The following is a 19,112-nucleotide window of genomic DNA, read 5'->3' as shown; positions in this document are numbered from 1 at the left end:
AGGCCTCAAAACGCTCCAAATATCCTCCTGCAGATTCTACAAAAAGATTGTTTCAAAACTGTTCTATCAAAAGAAAGGTTCAACTCTGTGAGTTGAATGAATGCATCCTGAAGAACTTTCTGAGAATGCTTCTCTGTAGTTTTTAGGTGAAGATATTCCATATCCCAGCACAGGCCTCGAAGTGCTCCAAATAACCACTTGCAGATTTTACCAAAAGAGTGTTTCAAAACTGCTCTTTCTATAGGTAAGTTCAAGTCTGTGAGTTGAATGCACTCAACACAAAGAAGTTTCTGAGAATGCTTCTGTTCAGTTTTTATGTGAAGATATTTCCTTTTCCAGCATAGGCCTCAAACGGCTCCAAATATCCACTTGCAGATTCTACAAAAAGAGTGTTTCCAAACTTCTCTATCAATTGGTAGGTTCAACTCTGTGAGTTGAATGAACTCATCACAAAGAAGTTTCTGAGAATCCTTCTCTCTAGATTTTATGTGAAGATATTTCCTTTTCCAACATAGGCCTCAAGGTGCTCCGAATAAACACTTGCAGATTCTACAAACGTAATGTTTCAAAACTGTTCTATCAAAAGAAACTTTCAAGTCTGTGAGTTGAATGCACTCATCGCACAGAAGTCTCTGAGAGGGCTTCTGTCTAGTTTTTAAGTGAAGATATTTCCTTTTCCAGCATAGGCCTCAAAACGCTCCAAATATCCTCTTGCAGATTCTACAAAAAGAGTGTTTCAAAACTGTTCTATCAAAAGGAAGGTTCAACTCTGTGAGTTGAATGAATGCATCGTGAAGAACTTTCTGAGAATGCTTATCTGTAGTTTTTAGGTGAAGATATTCCATATCCCAGCACAGGCCTCGAAGGGCTCCAAATAACCACTTGCAGATTTCACCAAAAGAGTGTTTCAAAACTGCTCTTTCTATAGGTAAGTTCAAGTCTGTGAGTTGAATGCACTCAACACAAAGAAGTTTCTGAGAATGCTTCTGTTCAGTTTTTATGTGAAGATATTTCCTTTTCCAGCAGAGGCCTCAAACGGCTCCAAATATCCACTTGCAGATTCTACAAAAAGAGTGTTTCCAAACCTCTCTATCAATTGGTAGGTTCAACTCTGTGAGTTGAATGAACTCATCACAAAGAAGTTTCTGAGAATCCTTCTCTCTAGATTTTATGTGAAGATATTTCCTTTTCCAACATAGGCCTCAAGGTGCTCCGAATAAACACTTGCAGATTCTACAAACGTAATGTTTCAAAACTGTTCTATCAAAAGAAACGTTCAAGTCTGTGAGTTGAATGCACTCATCGCACAGAAGTTTCTGAGAATGCTTCTGTCTAGTTTTTAGGTGAAGATATTTCCTTTTCCAGCATAGGCCTCAAAACGCTCCAAATATCCTCTTGCAGATTCTACAAAAAGAGTGTTTCAAAACTGTTCTATCAAAAGGAAGGTTCAACTCTGTGAGTTGAATGAATGCATCGTGAAGAACTTTCTGAGAATGCTTCTCTGTAGTTTTTAGGTGAAGATATTCCATATCCCAGCACAGGCCTCGAAGTGCTCCAAATAACCACTTGCAGATTTTACCAAAAGAGTGTTTCAAAACTGCTCTTTCTATAGGTAAGTTCAAGTCTGTGAGTTGAATGCACTCAACACAGAGAAGTTTCTGAGAATGCTTCTGTTCAGTTTTTATGTGAAGATATTTCCTTTTCCAGCATAGGCCTCAAACGGCTCCAAATATCCACTTGCAGATTCTACAAAAACAGTGTTTCCAAACCTCTCTATCAATTGGTAGGTTCAACTATGTGAGTTGAATGAACTCATCACAAAGAAGTTTCTGAGAATCCTTCTCTCTAGATTTTATGTGAAGATATTTCCTTTTCCAACATAGGCCTCAAGGTGCTCCGAATAAACACTTGCAGATTCTGAAAACGTAATGTTTCAAAACTGTTCTATCAAAAGAAACGTTCAAGTCTGTGAGTTGAATGCACTCATCGCACAGAAGTTTCTGAGAATGCTTCTGTCTAGTTTTTAGGTGAAGATATTTCCTTTTCCAGCATAGGCCTCAAAACGCTCCAAATATCCTCTTGCAGATTCTACAAAAAGAGTGTTTCAAAACTGTTCTATCAAAAGGAAGGTTCAACTCTGTGAGTTGAATGAATGCATCGTGAAGAACTTTCTGAGAATGCTTCTCTGTAGTTTTTAGGTGAAGATATTCCATATCCCAGCACAGGCCTCGAAGTGCTCCAAATAACCACTTGCAGATTTTACCAAAAGAGTGTTTCAAAACTGCTCTTTCTACAGGTAAGTTCAAGTCTGTGAGTTGAATGCACTCAACACAAACAAGTTTCTGAGAATGCTTCTGTTCAGTTTTTATGTGAATATATTTCCTTTTCCAGCATAGGCCTCAAACGGCTCCAAATATTCACTTGCAGATTCTACAAAAAGAGTGTTTCCAAACTTCTCTATCAATTGGTAGGTTCAACTCTGTGAGTTGAATGAACTCATCACAAAGAAGTTTCTGAGAATCCTTCTCTCTAGTTTTTATGTGAAGATATTTCCTTTTCCAACATAGGCCTCAAGGTGCTCCGAATAAACACTTGCAGATTCTACAAACGTAATGTTTCAAAACTGTTCTATCAAAAGAAATGTTCAAGTCTGTAAGTTGAATGCACGCATCACACAGAAGTTTCTGTGAATGCTTCCGTCTAGTTTTTAGGTGAAGATATTTCCTTTTCCAGCATAGGCCTCAAAACGCTCCAAATATCCTCTTGCAGATTCTACAAAAAGAGTGTTTCAAAACTGTTCTATCAAAAGGAAGGTTCAACTCTGTGAGTTGAATGAATGCATCGTGAAGAACTTTCTGAGAATGCGTCTCTGTAGTTTTTAGGTGAAGATATTCCATATCCCAGCACAGGCCTCGAAGGGCTCCAAATAACCACTTGCAGATTTCACCAAAAGAGTGTTTCAAAACTGCTCTTTCTATAGGTAAGTTCAAGTCTGTGAGTTGAATGCACTCAACACAAAGAAGTTTCTGAGAATGCTTCTGTTCAGTTTTTATGTGAAGATATTTCCTTTTCCAGCATAGGCCTCAAACGGCTCCAAATATCCACTTGCAGATTCTACAAAAAGAGTGTTTCCAAACCTCTCTATCAATTGGTAGGTTCAACTCTGTGAGTTGAATGAACTCATCACAAAGAAGTTTCTGAGAATCCTTCTCTCTAGATTTTATGTGAAGATATTTCCTTTTCCAACATAGGCCTCAAGGTGCTCCGAATAAACACTTGCAGATTCTACAAACGTAATGTTTCAAAACTGTTCTATCAAAAGAAACTTTCAAGTCTGTGAGTTGAATGCACTCATCGCACAGAAGTTTCTGAGAGGGCTTCTGTCTAGTTTTTAAGTGAAGATATTTCCTTTTCCAGCAGAGGCCTCAAAACGCTCCAAATATCCTCTTGCAGATTCTACAAAAAGAGTGTTTCAAAACTGTTCTATCAAAAGGAAGGTTCAACTCTGTGAGTTGAATGAATGCATCGTGAAGAACTTTCTGAGAATGCTTCTCTGTAGTTTTTAGGTGAAGATATTCCATATCCCAGCACAGGCCTCGAAGGGCTCCAAATAACCACTTGCAGATTTTACCAAAAGAGTGTTTCAAAACTGCTCTTTCTATAGGTAAGTTCAAGTCTGTGAGTTGAATGCACTCAACACAAAGAAGTTTCTGAGAATGCTTCTGTTCAGTTTTTATGTGAAGATATTTCCTTTTCCAGCATAGGCCTCAAACGGCTCCAAATATCCACTTGCAGATTCTACAAAAAGAGTGTTTCCAAACTTCTCTATCAATTGGTAGGTTCAACTCTGTGAGTTGAATGAACTCATCACAAAGAAGTTTCTGAGAATCCTTCTCTCTAGTTTTTATGTGAAGATATTTCCTTTTCCAACATAGGCCTCAAGGTGCTCCGAATAAACACTTGCAGATTCTACAAACGTAATGTTTCAAAACTGTTCTATCAAAAGAAACGTTCAAGTCTGTGAGTTGAATGCACTCATCGCACAGAAGTTTCTGAGAATGCTTCTGTCTAGTTTTTAGGTGAAGATATTTCCTTTTCCAGCATAGGGCTCAAAACGCTCCAAATATCCTCTTGCAGATTCTATAAAAAGCGTGTTTCAAAACTGTTCTATCAAAAGGAAGGTTCAACTCCGTGAGTTGAATGAATGCATCGTGAAGAACTTTCTGAGAATGCTTCTCTGTAGTTTTTAGGTGAAGATATTCCATATCCCAGCACAGGCCTCGAAGTGCTCCAAATAACCACTTGCAGATTTTACCAAAAGAGTGTTTCAAAACTGCTCTTTCTACAGGTAAGTTCAAGTCCGTGAGTTGAATGCCCTCAACACAAAGAAGTTTCTGAGAATGCTTCTGTTCAGTTTTTATGTGAAGATATTTCCTTTTCCAGCATAGGCCTCAAACGGCTCCAAATATCCACTTGCAGATTCTACAAAAAGAGTGTTTCCAAACTTCTCTATCAATTGGTAGGTTCAACTCTGTGAGTTGAATGAACTCATCACAAAGAAGTTTCTGAGAATCCTTCTCTCTAGTTTTTATGTGAAGATATTTCCTTTTCCAACATAGGCCTCAAGGTGCTCCGAATAAACACTTGCAGATTCTACAAACGTAATGTTTCAAAACTGTTCTATCAAAAGAAACGTTCAAGTCTGTGAGTTGAATGCACTCATCGCACAGAAGTTTCTGAGAATGCTTCTGTCTAGTTTTTAGGTGAAGATATTTCCTTTTCCAGCATAGGCCTCAAAACGCTCCAAATATCCTCTTGCAGATTCTACAAAAAGAGTGTTTCAAAACTGTTCTATCAAAAGAAAGGTTCAACTCTGTGAGTTGAATGAATGCATCGTGAAGAACTTTCTGAGAATGCTTCTCTGTAGTTTTTAGGTGAAGATATTCCATATCCCAGCACAGGCCTCGAAGTGCTCCAAATAACCACTTGCAGATTTTACCAAAAGAGTGTTTCAAAACTGCTCTTTCTATAGGTAAGTTCAAGTCTGTGAGTTGAATGCACTCAACACAAAGAAGTTTCTGAGAATGCTTCTGTTCAGTTTTTATGTGAAGATATTTCCTTTTCCAGCATAGGCCTCAAACGGCTCCAAATATCCACTTGCAGATTCTACAAAAAGAGTGTTTCCAAACTTCTCTATCAATTGGTAGGTTCAACTCTGTGAGTTGAATGAACTCATCACAAAGAAGTTTCTGAGAATCCTTCTCTCTAGATTTTATGTGAAGATATTTCCTTTTCCAACATAGGCCTCAAGGTGCTCCGAATAAACACTTGCAGATTCTACAAACGTAATGTTTCAAAACTGTTCTATCAAAAGAAACTTTCAAGTCTGTGAGTTGAATGCACTCATCGCACAGAAGTTTCTGAGAGGGCTTCTGTCTAGTTTTTAAGTGAAGATATTTCCTTTTCCAGCATAGGCCTCAAAACGCTCCAAATATCCTCTTGCAGATTCTACAAAAAGAGTGTTTCAAAACTGTTCTATCAAAAGGAAGGTTCAACTCTGTGAGTTGAATGAATGCACCGTGAAGAACTTTCTGAGAATGCTTCTCTGTAGTTTTTAGGTGAAGATATTCCATATCCCAGCACAGGCCTCGAAGGGCTCCAAATAACCACTTGCAGATTTCACCAAAAGAGTGTTTCAAAACTGCTCTTTCTATAGGTAAGTTCAAGTCTGTGAGTTGAATGCACTCAACACAAAGAAGTTTCTGAGAATGCTTCTGTTCAGTTTTTATGTGAAGATATTTCCTTTTCCAGCAGAGGCCTCAAACGGCTCCAAATATCCACTTGCAGATTCTACAAAAAGAGTGTTTCCAAACCTCTCTATCAATTGGTAGGTTCAACTCTGTGAGTTGAATGAACTCATCACAAAGAAGTTTCTGAGAATCCTTCTCTCTAGATTTTATGTGAAGATATTTCCTTTTCCAACATAGGCCTCAAGGTGCTCCGAATAAACACTTGCAGATTCTACAAACGTAATGTTTCAAAACTGTTCTATCAAAAGAAACGTTCAAGTCTGTGAGTTGAATGCACTCATCGCACAGAAGTTTCTGAGAATGCTTCTGTCTAGTTTTTAGGTGAAGATATTTCCTTTTCCAGCATAGGCCTCAAAACGCTCCAAATATCCTCTTGCAGATTCTACAAAAAGAGTGTTTCAAAACTGTTCTATCAAAAGGAAGGTTCAACTCTGTGAGTTGAATGAATGCATCGTGAAGAACTTTCTGAGAATGCTTCTCTGTAGTTTTTAGGTGAAGATATTCCATATCCCAGCACAGGCCTCGAAGTGCTCCAAATAACCACTTGCAGATTTTACCAAAAGAGTGTTTCAAAACTGCTCTTTCTATAGGTAAGTTCAAGTCTGTGAGTTGAATGCACTCAACACAGAGAAGTTTCTGAGAATGCTTCTGTTCAGTTTTTATGTGAAGATATTTCCTTTTCCAGCATAGGCCTCAAACGGCTCCAAATATCCACTTGCAGATTCTACAAAAACAGTGTTTCCAAACCTCTCTATCAATTGGTAGGTTCAACTATGTGAGTTGAATGAACTCATCACAAAGAAGTTTCTGAGAATCCTTCTCTCTAGATTTTATGTGAAGATATTTCCTTTTCCAACATAGGCCTCAAGGTGCTCCGAATAAACACTTGCAGATTCTGAAAACGTAATGTTTCAAAACTGTTCTATCAAAAGAAACGTTCAAGTCTGTGAGTTGAATGCACTCATCGCACAGAAGTTTCTGAGAATGCTTCTGTCTAGTTTTTAGGTGAAGATATTTCCTTTTCCAGCATAGGCCTCAAAACGCTCCAAATATCCTCTTGCAGATTCTACAAAAAGAGTGTTTCAAAACTGTTCTATCAAAAGGAAGGTTCAAATCTGTGAGTTGAATGAATGCATCGTGAAGAACTTTCTGAGAATGCTTCTCTGTAGTTTTTAGGTGAAGATATTCCATATCCCAGCACAGGCCTCGAAGTGCTCCAAATAACCACTTGCAGATTTTACCAAAAGAGTGTTTCAAAACTGCTCTTTCTACAGGTAAGTTCAAGTCTGTGAGTTGAATGCACTCAACACAAAGAAGTTTCTGAGAATGCTTCTGTTCAGTTTTTATGTGAAGATATTTCCTTTTCCAGCATAGGCCTCAAACGGCTCCAAATATTCACTTGCAGATTCTACAAAAAGAGTGTTTCCAAACTTCTCTATCAATTGCTAGGTTCAACTCTGTGAGTTGAATGAACTCATCACAAAGAAGTTTCTGAGAATCCTTCTCTCTAGTTTTTATGTGAAGATATTTCCTTTTCCAACATAGGCCTCAAGGTGCTCCGAATAAACACTTGCAGATTCTACAAACGTAATGTTTCAAAACTGTTCTATCAAAAGAAACGTTCAAGTCTGTAAGTTGAATGCACGCATCACACCTCAAAACGCTCCTAATATCCTCTTGCAGATTCTACAAAAAGAGTGTTTCAAAACTGTTCTATCAAAAGGAAGGTTCAACTCTGTGAGTTGAATGAATGCATCGTGAAGAACTTTCTGAGAATGCGTCTCTGTAGTTTTTAGGTGAAGATATTCCATATCCCAGCACAGGCCTCGAAGGGCTCCAAATAACCACTTGCAGATTTCACCAAAAGAGTGTTTCAAAACTGCTCTTTCTATAGGTAAGTTCAAGTCTGTGAGTTGAATGCACTCAACACAAAGAAGTTTCTGAGAATGCTTCTGTTCAGTTTTTATGTGAAGATATTTCCTTTTCCAGCATAGGCCTCAAACGGCTCCAAATATCCACTTGCAGATTCTACAAAAAGAGTGTTTCCAAACCTCTCTATCAATTGGTAGGTTCAACTCTGTGAGTTGAATGAACTCATCACAAAGAAGTTTCTGAGAATCCTTCTCTCTAGATTTTATGTGAAGATATTTCCTTTTCCAACATAGGCCTCAAGGTGCTCCGAATAAACACTTGCAGATTCTACAAACGTAATGTTTCAAAACTGTTCTATCAAAAGAAACGTTCAAGTCTGTGAGTTGAATGCACTCATCGCACAGAAGCTTCTGAGAATGCTTCTGTCTAGTTTTTAGGTGAAGATATTTCCTTTTCCAGCATAGGCCTCAAAACGCTCCAAATATCCTCTTGCAGATTCTACAAAAAGAGTGTTTCAAAACTGTTCTATCAAAAGGAAGGTTCAACTCTGTGAGTTGAATGAATGCATCGTGAAGAACTTTCTGAGAATGCTTCTCTGTAGTTTTTAGGTGAAGATATTCCATATCCCAGCACAGGCCTCGAAGTGCTCCAAATAACCACTTGCAGATTTTACCAAAAGAGTGTTTCAAAACTGCTCTTTCTATAGGTAAGTTCAAGTCTGTGAGTTGAATGCACTCAACACAAAGAAGTTTCTGAGAATGCTTCTGTTCAGTTTTTATGTGAAGATATTTCCTTTTCCAGCATAGGCCTCAAACGGCTCCAAATATCCACTTGCAGATTCTACAAAAACAGTGTTTCCAAACCTCTCTATCAATTGGTAGGTTCAACTATGTGAGTTGAATGAACTCATCACAAAGAAGTTTCTGAGAATCCTTCTCTCTAGATTTTATGTGAAGATATTTCCTTTTCCAACATAGGCCTCAAGGTGCTCCGAATAAACACTTGCAGATTCTGAAAACGTAATGTTTCAAAACTGTTCTATCAAAAGAAACGTTCAAGTCTGTGAGTTGAATGCACTCATCGCACAGAAGTTTCTGAGAATGATTCTGTCTAGTTTTTAGGTGAAGATATTTCCTTTTCCAGCATAGGCCTCAAAACGCTCCAAATATCCTCTTGCAGATTCTACAAAAAGAGTGTTTCAAAACTGTTCTATCAAAAGGAAGGTTCAACTCTGTGAGTTGAATGAATGCATCGTGAAGAACTTTCTGAGAATGCTTCTCTGTAGTTTTTAGGTGAAGATATTCCATATCCCAGCACAGGCCTCGAAGTGCTCCAAATAACCACTTGCAGATTTTACCAAAAGAGTGTTTCAAAACTGCTCTTTCTACAGGTAAGTTCAAGTCTGTGAGTTGAATGCCCTCAACACAAACAAGTTTCTGAGAATGCTTCTGTTCAGTTTTTATGTGAATATATTTCCTTTTCCAGCATAGGCCTCAAACGGCTCCAAATATTCAGTTGCAGATTCTACAAAAAGAGTGTTTCCAAACTTCTCTATCAATTGGTAGGTTCAACTCTGTGAGTTGAATGAACTCATCACAAAGAAGTTTCTGAGAATCCTTCTCTCTAGTTTTTATGTGAAGATATTTCCTTTTCCAACATAGGCCTCAAGGTGCTCCGAATAAACACTTGCAGATTCTACAAACGTAATGTTTCAAAACTGTTCTATCAAAAGAAACGTTCAAGTCTGTGAGTTGAATGCACGCATCACACAGAAGTTTCTGAGAATGCTTCCGTCTAGTTTTTAGGTGAAGATATTTCCTTTTCCAGCATAGGCCTCAAAACGCTCCAAATATCCTCTTACAGATTCTACAAAAAGAGTGTTTCAAAACTGTTCTATCAAAAGGAAGGTTCAACTCTGTGAGTTGAATGAATGCATCGTGAAGAACTTTCTGAGAATGCGTCTCTGTAGTTTTTAGGTGAAGATATTCCATATCCCAGCACAGGCCTCGAAGTGCTCCAAATAACCACTTGCAGATTTTACCAAAAGAGTGTTTCAAAACTGCTCTTTCTACAGGTAAGTTCAAGTCTGTGAGTTGAATGCACTCAACACAAAGAAGTTTCTGAGAATGCTTCTGTTCAGTTTTTATGTGAAGATATTTCCTTTTCCAGCATAGGCCTCAAACGACTCCAAATATCCACTTGCAGATTCTACAAAAAGAGTGTTTCCAAACTTCTCTATCAATTGCTAGGTTCAACTCTGTGAGTTGAATGAACTCATCACAAAGAAGTTTCTGAGAATCCTTCTCTCTAGTTTTTATGTGAAGATATTTCCTTTTCCAACATAGGCCTCAAGGTGCTCCGAATAAACACTTGCAGATTCTACAAACGTAATGTTTCAAAACTGTTCTATCAAAAGAAACGTTCAAGTCTGTGAGTTGAATGCACTCATCGCACAGAAGTTTCTGAGAATGCTTCTGTCTAGTTTTTAGGTGAAGATATTTCCTTTTCCAGCATAGGCCTCAAAACGCTCCAAATATCCTCTTGCAGATTCTACAGAAAGAGTGTTTCAAAACTGTTCTATCAAAAGGAAGGTTCAACTCTGTGAGTTGAATGAATGCATCGTGAAGAACTTTCTGAGAATGCTTCTCTGTAGTTTTTAGGTGAAGATATTCCATATCCCAGCACAGGCCTCGAAGTGCTCCAAATAACCACTTGCAGATTTTACCAAAAGAGTGTTTCAAAACTGCTCTTTCTATAGGTAAGTTCAAGTCTGTGAGTTGAATGCACTCAACACAAAGAAGTTTCTGAGAATGCTTCTGTTCAGTTTTTATGTGAAGATATTTCCTTTTCCAGCATAGGCCTCAAACGGCTCCAAATATCCACTTGCAGATTCTACAAAAAGAGTGTTTCCAAACTTCTCTATCAATTGGTAGGTTCAACTCTGTGAGTTGAATGAACTCATCACAAAGAAGTTTCTGAGAATCCTTCTCTCTAGTTTTTATGTGAAGATATTTCCTTTTCCAACATAGGCCTCAAGGTGCTCCGAATAAACACTTGCAGATTCTACAAACGTAATGTTTCAAAACTGTTCTATCAAAAGAAACGTTCAAGTCTGTGAGTTGAATGCACTCATCGCACAGAAGTTTCTGAGAATGCTTCTGTCTAGTTTTTAGGTGAAGATATTTCCTTTTCCAGCATAGGGCTCAAAACGCTCCAAATATCCTCTTGCAGATTCTACAAAAAGCGTGTTTCAAAACTGTTCTATCAAAAGGAAGGTTCAACTCCGTGAGTTGAATGAATGCATCGTGAAGAACTTTCTGAGAATGCTTCTCTGTAGTTTTTAGGTGAAGATATTCCATATCCCAGCAAAGGCCTCGAAGTGCTCCAAATAACCACTTGCAGATTTTACCAAAAGAGTGTTTCAAAACTGCTCTTTCTACAGGTAAGTTCAAGTCCGTGAGTTGAATGCACTCAACACAAAGAAGTTTCTGAGAATGCTTCTGTTCAGTTTTTATGTGAAGATATTTCCTTTTCCAGCATAGGCCTCAAACGGCTCCAAATATCCACTTGCAGATTCTACAAAAAGAGTGTTTCCAAACTTCTCTATCAAATGGTAGGTTCAACTCTGTGAGTTGAATGAACTCATCACAAAGAAGTTTCTGAGAATCCTTCTCTCTAGTTTTTATGTGAAGATATTTCCTTTTCCAACATAGGCCTCAAGGTGCTCCGAATAAACACTTGCAGATTCTACAAACGTAATGTTTCAAAACTGTTCTATCAAAAGAAACGTTCAAGTCTGTGAGTTGAATGCACTCATCGCAGAGAAGTTTCTGAGAATGCTTCTGTCTAGTTTTTAGGTGAAGTTATTTCCTTTTCCAGCATAGGCCTCAAAACGCTCCAAATATCCTCCTGCAGATTCTACAAAAAGATTGTTTCAAAACTGTTCTATCAAAAGAAAGGTTCAACTCTGTGAGTTGAATGAATGCATCGTGAAGAACTTTCTGAGAATGCTTCTCTGTAGTTTTTAGGTGAAGATATTCCATATCCCAGCACAGGCCTCGAAGTGCTCCAAATAACCACTTGCAGATTTTACCAAAAGAGTGTTTCAAAACTGCTCTTTCTATAGGTAAGTTCAAGTCTGTGAGTTGAATGCACTCAACACAAAGAAGTTTCTGAGAATGCTTCTGTTCAGTTTTTATGTGAAGATATTTCCTTTTCCAGCATAGGCCTCAAACGGCTCCAAATATCCACTTGCAGATTCTACAAAAAGAGTGTTTCCAAACTTCTCTATCAATTGGTAGGTTCAACTCTGTGAGTTGAATGAACTCATCACAAAGAAGTTTCTGAGAATCCTTCTCTCTAGTTTTTATGTGAAGATATTTCCTTTTCCAACATAGGCCTCAAGGTGCTCCGAATAAACACTTGCAGATTCTACAAACGTAATGTTTCAAAACTGTTCTATCAAAAGAAACGTTCAAGTCTGTGAGTTGAATGCACTCATCGCACAGAAGTTTCTGAGAATGCTTCTGTCTAGTTTTTAGGTGAAGATATTTCCTTTTCCAGCATAGGCCTCAAAACGCTCCAAATATCCTCTTGCAGATTCTACAGAAAGAGTGTTTCAAAACTGTTCTATCAAAAGGAAGGTTCAACTCTGTGAGTTGAATGAATGCATCGTGAAGAACTTTCTGAGAATGCTTCTCTGTAGTTTTTAGGTGAAGATATTCGATATCCCAGCACAGGCCTCGAAGTGCTCCAAATAACCACTTGCAGATTTTACCAAAAGAGTGTTTCAAAACTGCTCTTTCTATAGGTAAGTTCAAGTCTGTGAGTTGAATGCACTCAACACAAAGAAGTTTCTGAGAATGCTTCTGTTCAGTTTTTATGTGAAGATATTTCCTTTTCCAGCATAGGCCTCAAACGGCTCCAAATATCCACTTGCAGATTCTACAAAAAGAGTATTTCCAAACTTCTCTATCAATTGGTAGCTTCAACTCTGTGAGTTGAATGAACTCATCACAAAGAAGTTTCTGAGAATCCTTCTCTCTAGTTTTTATGTGAAGATATTTCCTTTTCCAACTTAGGCCTCAAGGTGCTCCGAATAAACACTTGCAGATTCTACAAACGTAATGTTTCAAAACTGTTCTATCAAAAGAAACGTTCAAGTCTGTGAGTTGAATGCACTCATCGCACAGAAGTTTCTGAGAATGCTTCTGTCTAGTTTTTAGGTGAAGATATTTCCTTTTCCAGCATAGGCCTCAAAACGCTCCAAATATCCTCTTGCAGATTCTACAAAAAGCGTGTTTCAAAACTGTTCTATCAAAAGGAAGGTTCAACTCCGTGAGTTGAATGAATGCATCGTGAAGAACTTTCTGAGAATGCTTCTCTGTAGTTTTTAGGTGAAGATATTCCATATCCCAGCACAGGCCTCGAAGTGCTCCAAATAACCACTTGCAGATTTTACCAAAAGAGTGTTTCAAAACTGCTCTTTCTACAGGTAAGTTCAAGTCCGTGAGTTGAATGCACTCAACACAAAGAAGTTTCTGAGAATGCTTCTGTTCAGTTTTTATGTGAAGATATTTCCTTTTCCAGCATAGGCCTCAAACGGCTCCAAATATCCACTTGCAGATTCTACAAAAAGAGTGTTTCCAAACTTCTCTATCAATTGGTAGGTTCAACTCTGTGAGTTGAATGAACTCATCACAAAGAAGTTTCTGAGAATCCTTCTCTCTAGTTTTTATGTGAAGATATTTCCTTTTCCAACATAGGCCTCAAGGTGCTCCGAATAAACACTTGCAGATTCTACAAACGTAATGTTTCAAAACTGTTCTATCAAAAGAAACGTTCAAGTCTGTGAGTTGAATGCACTCATCGCACAGAAGTTTCTGAGAATGCTTCTGTCTAGTTTTTAGGTGAAGATATTACCTTTTCCAGCATAGGCCTCAAAACGCTCCAAATATCCTCTTGCAGATTCTACAAAAAGAGTGTTTCAAAACTGTTCTATCAAAAGAAAGGTTCAACTCTGTGAGTTGAATGAATGCATCGTGAAGAACTTTCTGAGAATGCTTCTCTGTAGTTTTTAGGTGAAGATATTCCATATCCCAGCACAGGCCTCGAAGTGCTCCAAATAACCACTTGCAGATTTTACCAAAAGAGTGTTTCAAAACTGCTCTTTCTATAGGTAGGTTCAAGTCTGTGAGTTGAATGCACTCAACACAAAGAAGTTTCTGAGAATGCTTCTGTTCAGTTTTTATGTGAAGATATTTCCTTTTCCAGCATAGGCCTCAAACGGCTCCAAATATCCACTTGCAGATTCTACAAAAAGAGTGTTTCCAAACTTCTCTATCAATTGGTAGGTTCAACTCTGTCAGTTGAATGAACTCATCACAAAGAAGTTTCTGAGAATCCTTCTCTCTAGTTTTTATGTGAAGATATTTCCTTTTCCAACATAGGCCTCAAGGTGCTCCGAATAAACACTTGCAGATTCTACAAACGTAATGTTTCAAAACTGTTCTATCAAAAGAAACGTTCAAGTCTGTGAGTTGAATGCACTCATCACACAGAAGTTTCTGAGAATGCTTCTGTCTAGTTTTTAGGTGAAGATATTTCCTTTTCCAGCATAGGCCTCAAAACGCTCCAAATATCCTCTTGCAGATTCCACAGAAAGAGTGTTTCAAAACTGTTCTATCAAATGGAAGGTTCAACTCTGTGAGTTGAATGAATGCATCGTGAAGAACTTTCTGAGAATGCTTCTCTGTAGTTTTTAGGTGAAGATATTCCATATCCCAGCACAGGCTTCGAAGTGCTCCAAATAACCACTTGCAGATTTTACCAAAAGAGTGTTTCAAAACTGCTCTTTCTACAGGTAAGTTCAAGTCCGTGAGTTGAATGCACTCAACACAAAGAAGTTTCTGAGAATGCTTCTGTTCAGTTTTTATGTGAAGATATTTCCTTTTCCAGCATAGGCCTCAAAAGGCTCCAAATATCCACTTGCAGATTCTACAAAAAGAGTGTTTCCAAACTTCTCTATCAATTGGTAGGTTCAACTCTGTGAGTTGAATGAACTCATCACAAAGAAGTTTCTGAGAATCCTTCTCTCTAGTTTTTATGTGAAGATATTTCCTTTTCCAACATAGGCCTCAAGGTGCTCCGAATAAACACTTGCAGATTCTACAAACGTAATGTTTCAAAACTGTTCTATCAAAAGAAACGTTCAAGTCTGTGAGTTGAATGCACTCATCGCACAGAAGTTTCTGAGAATGCTTCTGTCTAGTTTTTAGGTGAAGATATTTCCTTTTCCAGCATAGGCCCCAAAACGCTCCAAATATCCTCTTGCAGATTCCACAGAAAGAGTGTTTCAAAACTGTTCTATCAAAAGGAAGGTTCAACTCTGTGAGTTGAATGAATGCATCGTGAAGAACTTTCTGAGAATGCTTCTCTGTAGTTTTTAGGTGAAGATATTCCATATCCCAGCACAGGTCTCGAAGTGCTCCAAATAACCACTTGCAGATTTTACCAAAAGAGTGTTTCAAAACTGCTCTTTCTACAGGTAAGTTAAAGTCTGTGAGTTGAATGCACTCAACACAAAGAAGTTTCTGAGAATGCTTCTGTTCAATTTTTATGTGAAGATATTTCCTTTTCCAGCATAGCCCTCAAACGGCTCCAAATATCCACTTGCAGATTCTACAAAAAGAGTGTTTCCAAACTTCTCTATCAATTGCTAGGTTCAACTCTGTGAGTTGAATGAACTCATCACAAAGAAGTTTCTGAGAATCCTTCTCTCTAGTTTTTATGTGAAGATATTTCCTTTTCCAACATAGGCCTCAAGGTGCTCCGAATAAACACTTGCAGATTCTACAAACGTAATGTTTCAAAACTGTTCTATCAAAAGAAACTTTCAAGTCTGTGAGTTGAATGCACTCATCGCACTGAAGTTTCTGAGAATGCTTCTGTCTAGTTTTTAGGTGAAGATATTTCCTTTTCCAGCATAGGCCTCAAAACGCTCCAAATATCCTCTTGCAGATTCTACAGAAAGAGTGTTTCAAAACTGTTCTATCAAAAGGAAGGTTCAACTCTGCCAGTTGAATGAATGCATCGTGAAGAACTTTCTGAGAATGCTTATCTGTAGTTTTTAGGTGAAGATATTCCATATCCCAGCACAGGCCTCGAAGTGCTCCAAATAACCACTTGCAGATTTTACCAAAAGAGTGTTTCAAAACTGCTCTTTCTATAGGTAAGTTCAAGTCTGTGAGTTGAATGCACTCAACACAAAGAAGTTTCTGAGAATGCTTCTGTTCAGTTTTTATGTGAAGATATTTCCTTTTCCAGCATAGGCCTCAAACGGCTCCAAATATCCACTTGCAGATTCTACAAAAAGAGTGTTTCCAAACTTCTCTATCAATTGGTAGGTTCAACTCTGTGAGTTGAATGAACTCATCACAAAGAAGTTTCTGAGAATCCTTCTCTCTAGTTTTTATGTGAAGATATTTCCTTTTCCAACATAGGCCTCAAGGTGCTCCGAATAAACACTTGCAGATTCTACAAACGTAATGTTTCAAAACTGTTCTATCAAAAGAAACGTTCAAGTCTGTGAGTTGAATGCACTCATCACACAGAAGTTTCTGAGAATGCTTCTGTCTAGTTTTTAGGTGAAGATATTTCCTTTTCCAGCATAGGCCTCAAAACGCTCCAAATATCCTCTTGCAGATTCTACAAAAAGCGTGTTTCAAAACTGTTCTATCAAAAGGAAGGTTCAACTCCGTGAGTTGAATGAATGCATCGTGAAGAACTTTCTGAGAATGCTTCTCTGTAGTTTTTAGGTGAAGATATTCCATATCCCAGCACAGGCCTCGAAGTGCTCCAAATAACCACTTGCAGATTTTACCAAAAGAGTGTTTCAAAACTGCTCTTTCTACAGGTAAGTTCAAGTCCGTGAGTTGAATGCACTCAACACAAAGAAGTTTCTGAGAATGCTTCTGTTCAGTTTTTATGTGAAGATATTTCCTTTTCCAGCATAGGCCTCAAACGGCTCCAAATATCCACTTGCAGATTCTACAAAAAGAGTGTTTCCAAACTTCTCTATCAATTGGTAGGTTCAACTCTGTGAGTTGAATGAACTCATCACAAAGAAGTTTCTGAGAATCCTTCTCTCTAGTTTTTATGTGAAGATATTTCCTTTTCCAACATAGGCCTCAAGGTGCTCCGAATAAACACTTGCAGATTCTACAAACGTAATGTTTCAAAACTGTTCTATCAAAAGAAACGTTCAAGTCTGTGAGTTGAATGCACTCATCGCACAGAAGTTTCTGAGAATGCTTCTGTCTAGTTTTTAGGTGAATATATTTCCTTTTCCAGCATAGGCCTCAAAACGCTCCAAATATCCTCTTGCAGATTCCACAAAAAGAGTGTTTCAAAACTGTTTTATCAAAAGGAAGGTTCAACTCTGTGAGTTGAATGAATGCATCGTGAAGAACTTTCTGAGAATGCTTCTCTGTTGTTTTTAGGTGAAGATATTCCATATCCCAGCACAGGCCTCGAAGTGCTCCAAATAACCACTTGCAGATTTTACCAAAAGAGTGTTTCAAAACTGCTCTTTCTACAGGTAAGTTCAAGTCCGTGAGTTGAATGCACTCAACACAAAGAAGTTTTTGAGAATGCTTCTGTTCAGTTTTTATGTGAAGATATTTCCTTTTCCAGCATAGGCCTCAAAAGGCTCCAAATATCCACTTGCAGATTCTACAAAAAGAGTGTTTCCAAACTTCTCTATCAATTGCTAGGTTCAACTCTGTGAGTTGAATGAACTCATCACAAAGAAGTTTCTGAGAATCCTTCTCTCTAGTTTTTATGTGAAGATATTTCCTTTTCCAACATAGGCTTCAAGGTGCTCCGAATAAACACTTGCAGATTCTACAAACGTAATGTTTCAAAACTGTTCTATCAAAAGAAACGTTCAAGTCTGTGAGTTGAATGCACTCATCGCACAGAAGTTTCTGAGAATGCTTCTGTCTAGTTTTTAGGTGAAGATATTTCCTTTTCCAGCATAGGCCTCAAAACGCTCCAAATATCCTCTTGCAGATTCCACAGAAAGAGTGTTTCAAAACTGTTCTATCAAATGGAAGGTTCAACTCTGTGAGTTGAATGAATGCATCGTGAAGAACTTTCTGAGAATGCTTCTCTGTAGTTTTTAGGTGAAGATATTCCATATCCCAGCACAGGCTTCGAAGTGCTCCAAATAACCACTTGCAGATTTTACCAAAAGAGTGTTTCAAAACTGCTGTTTCTACAGGTAAGTTCAAGTCCGTGAGTTGAATGCACTCAACACAAAGAAGTTTCTGAGAATGCTTCTGTTCAGTTTTTATGTGAAGATATTTCCTTTTCCAGCATAGGCCTCAAACGGCTCCAAATATCCACTTGCAGATTCTACAAAAAGAGTGTTTCCAAACTTCTCTATCAATTGGTAGGTTCAACTCTGTGAGTTGAATGAACTCATCACAAAGAAGTTTCTGAGAATCCTTCTCTCTAGTTTTTATGTGAAGATATTTCCTTTTCCAACATAGGCCTCAAGGTGCTCCGAATAAACACTTGCAGATTCTACAAACGTAATGTTTCAAAACTGTTCTATCAAAAGAAACGTTCAAGTCTGTGAGTTGAATGCACTCATCGCACAGAAGTTTCTGAGAATGCTTCTGTCTAGTTTTTAGGTGAAGATATTTCCTTTTCCAGCATAGGCCCCAAAACGCTCCAAATATCCTCTTGCAGATTCCACAGAAAGAGTGTTTCAAAACTGTTCTATCAAAAGGAAGGTTCAACTCTGTGAGTTGAATGAATGCATCGTGAAGAACTTTCTGAGAATGCTTCTCTGTAGTTTTTAGGTGAAGATATTCCATATCCCAGCACAGGTCTCGAAGTGCTCCAAATAACCACTTGCAGATTTTACCAAAAGAGTGTTTCAAAACTGCTCATTCTACAGGTAAGTTCAAGTCTGTGAGTTGAATGCACTCAACACAAAGAAGTTTCTGAGAATGCTTCTGTTCAGTTTTTATGTGAAGATATTTCCTTTTCCAGCATAGCCCTCAAACGGCTCCAAATATCCACTTGCAGATTCTACAAAAAGAGTGTTTCCAAACTTCTCTATCAATTGCTAGGTTCAACTCTTTGAGTTGAATGAACTCATCACAAAGAAGTTTCTGAGAATCCTTCTCTCTAGTTTTTATGTGAAGATATTTCCTTTTCCAACATAGGCCTCAAGGTGCTCCGAATAAACACTTGCAGATTCTACAAACGTAATGTTTCAAAACTGTTCTATCAAAAGAAACGTTCAAGTCTGTGAGTTGAATGCACTCATCGCACAGAAGTTTCTGAGAATGCTTCTGTCTAGTTTTTAGGTGAAGATATTTCCTTTTCCAGCATAGGCCTCAAAACGCTCCAAATATC

This window comes from Pongo pygmaeus, chromosome 11, assembly GCF_028885625.2.
Source record: "Pongo pygmaeus isolate AG05252 chromosome 11, NHGRI_mPonPyg2-v2.0_pri, whole genome shotgun sequence".
NCBI classification, from domain to species: Eukaryota; Metazoa; Chordata; class Mammalia; order Primates; family Hominidae; genus Pongo; species Pongo pygmaeus.
The sequence above is the reverse complement of the archived record's forward strand: the minus strand, read 5'-3'. Positions refer to the sequence as shown.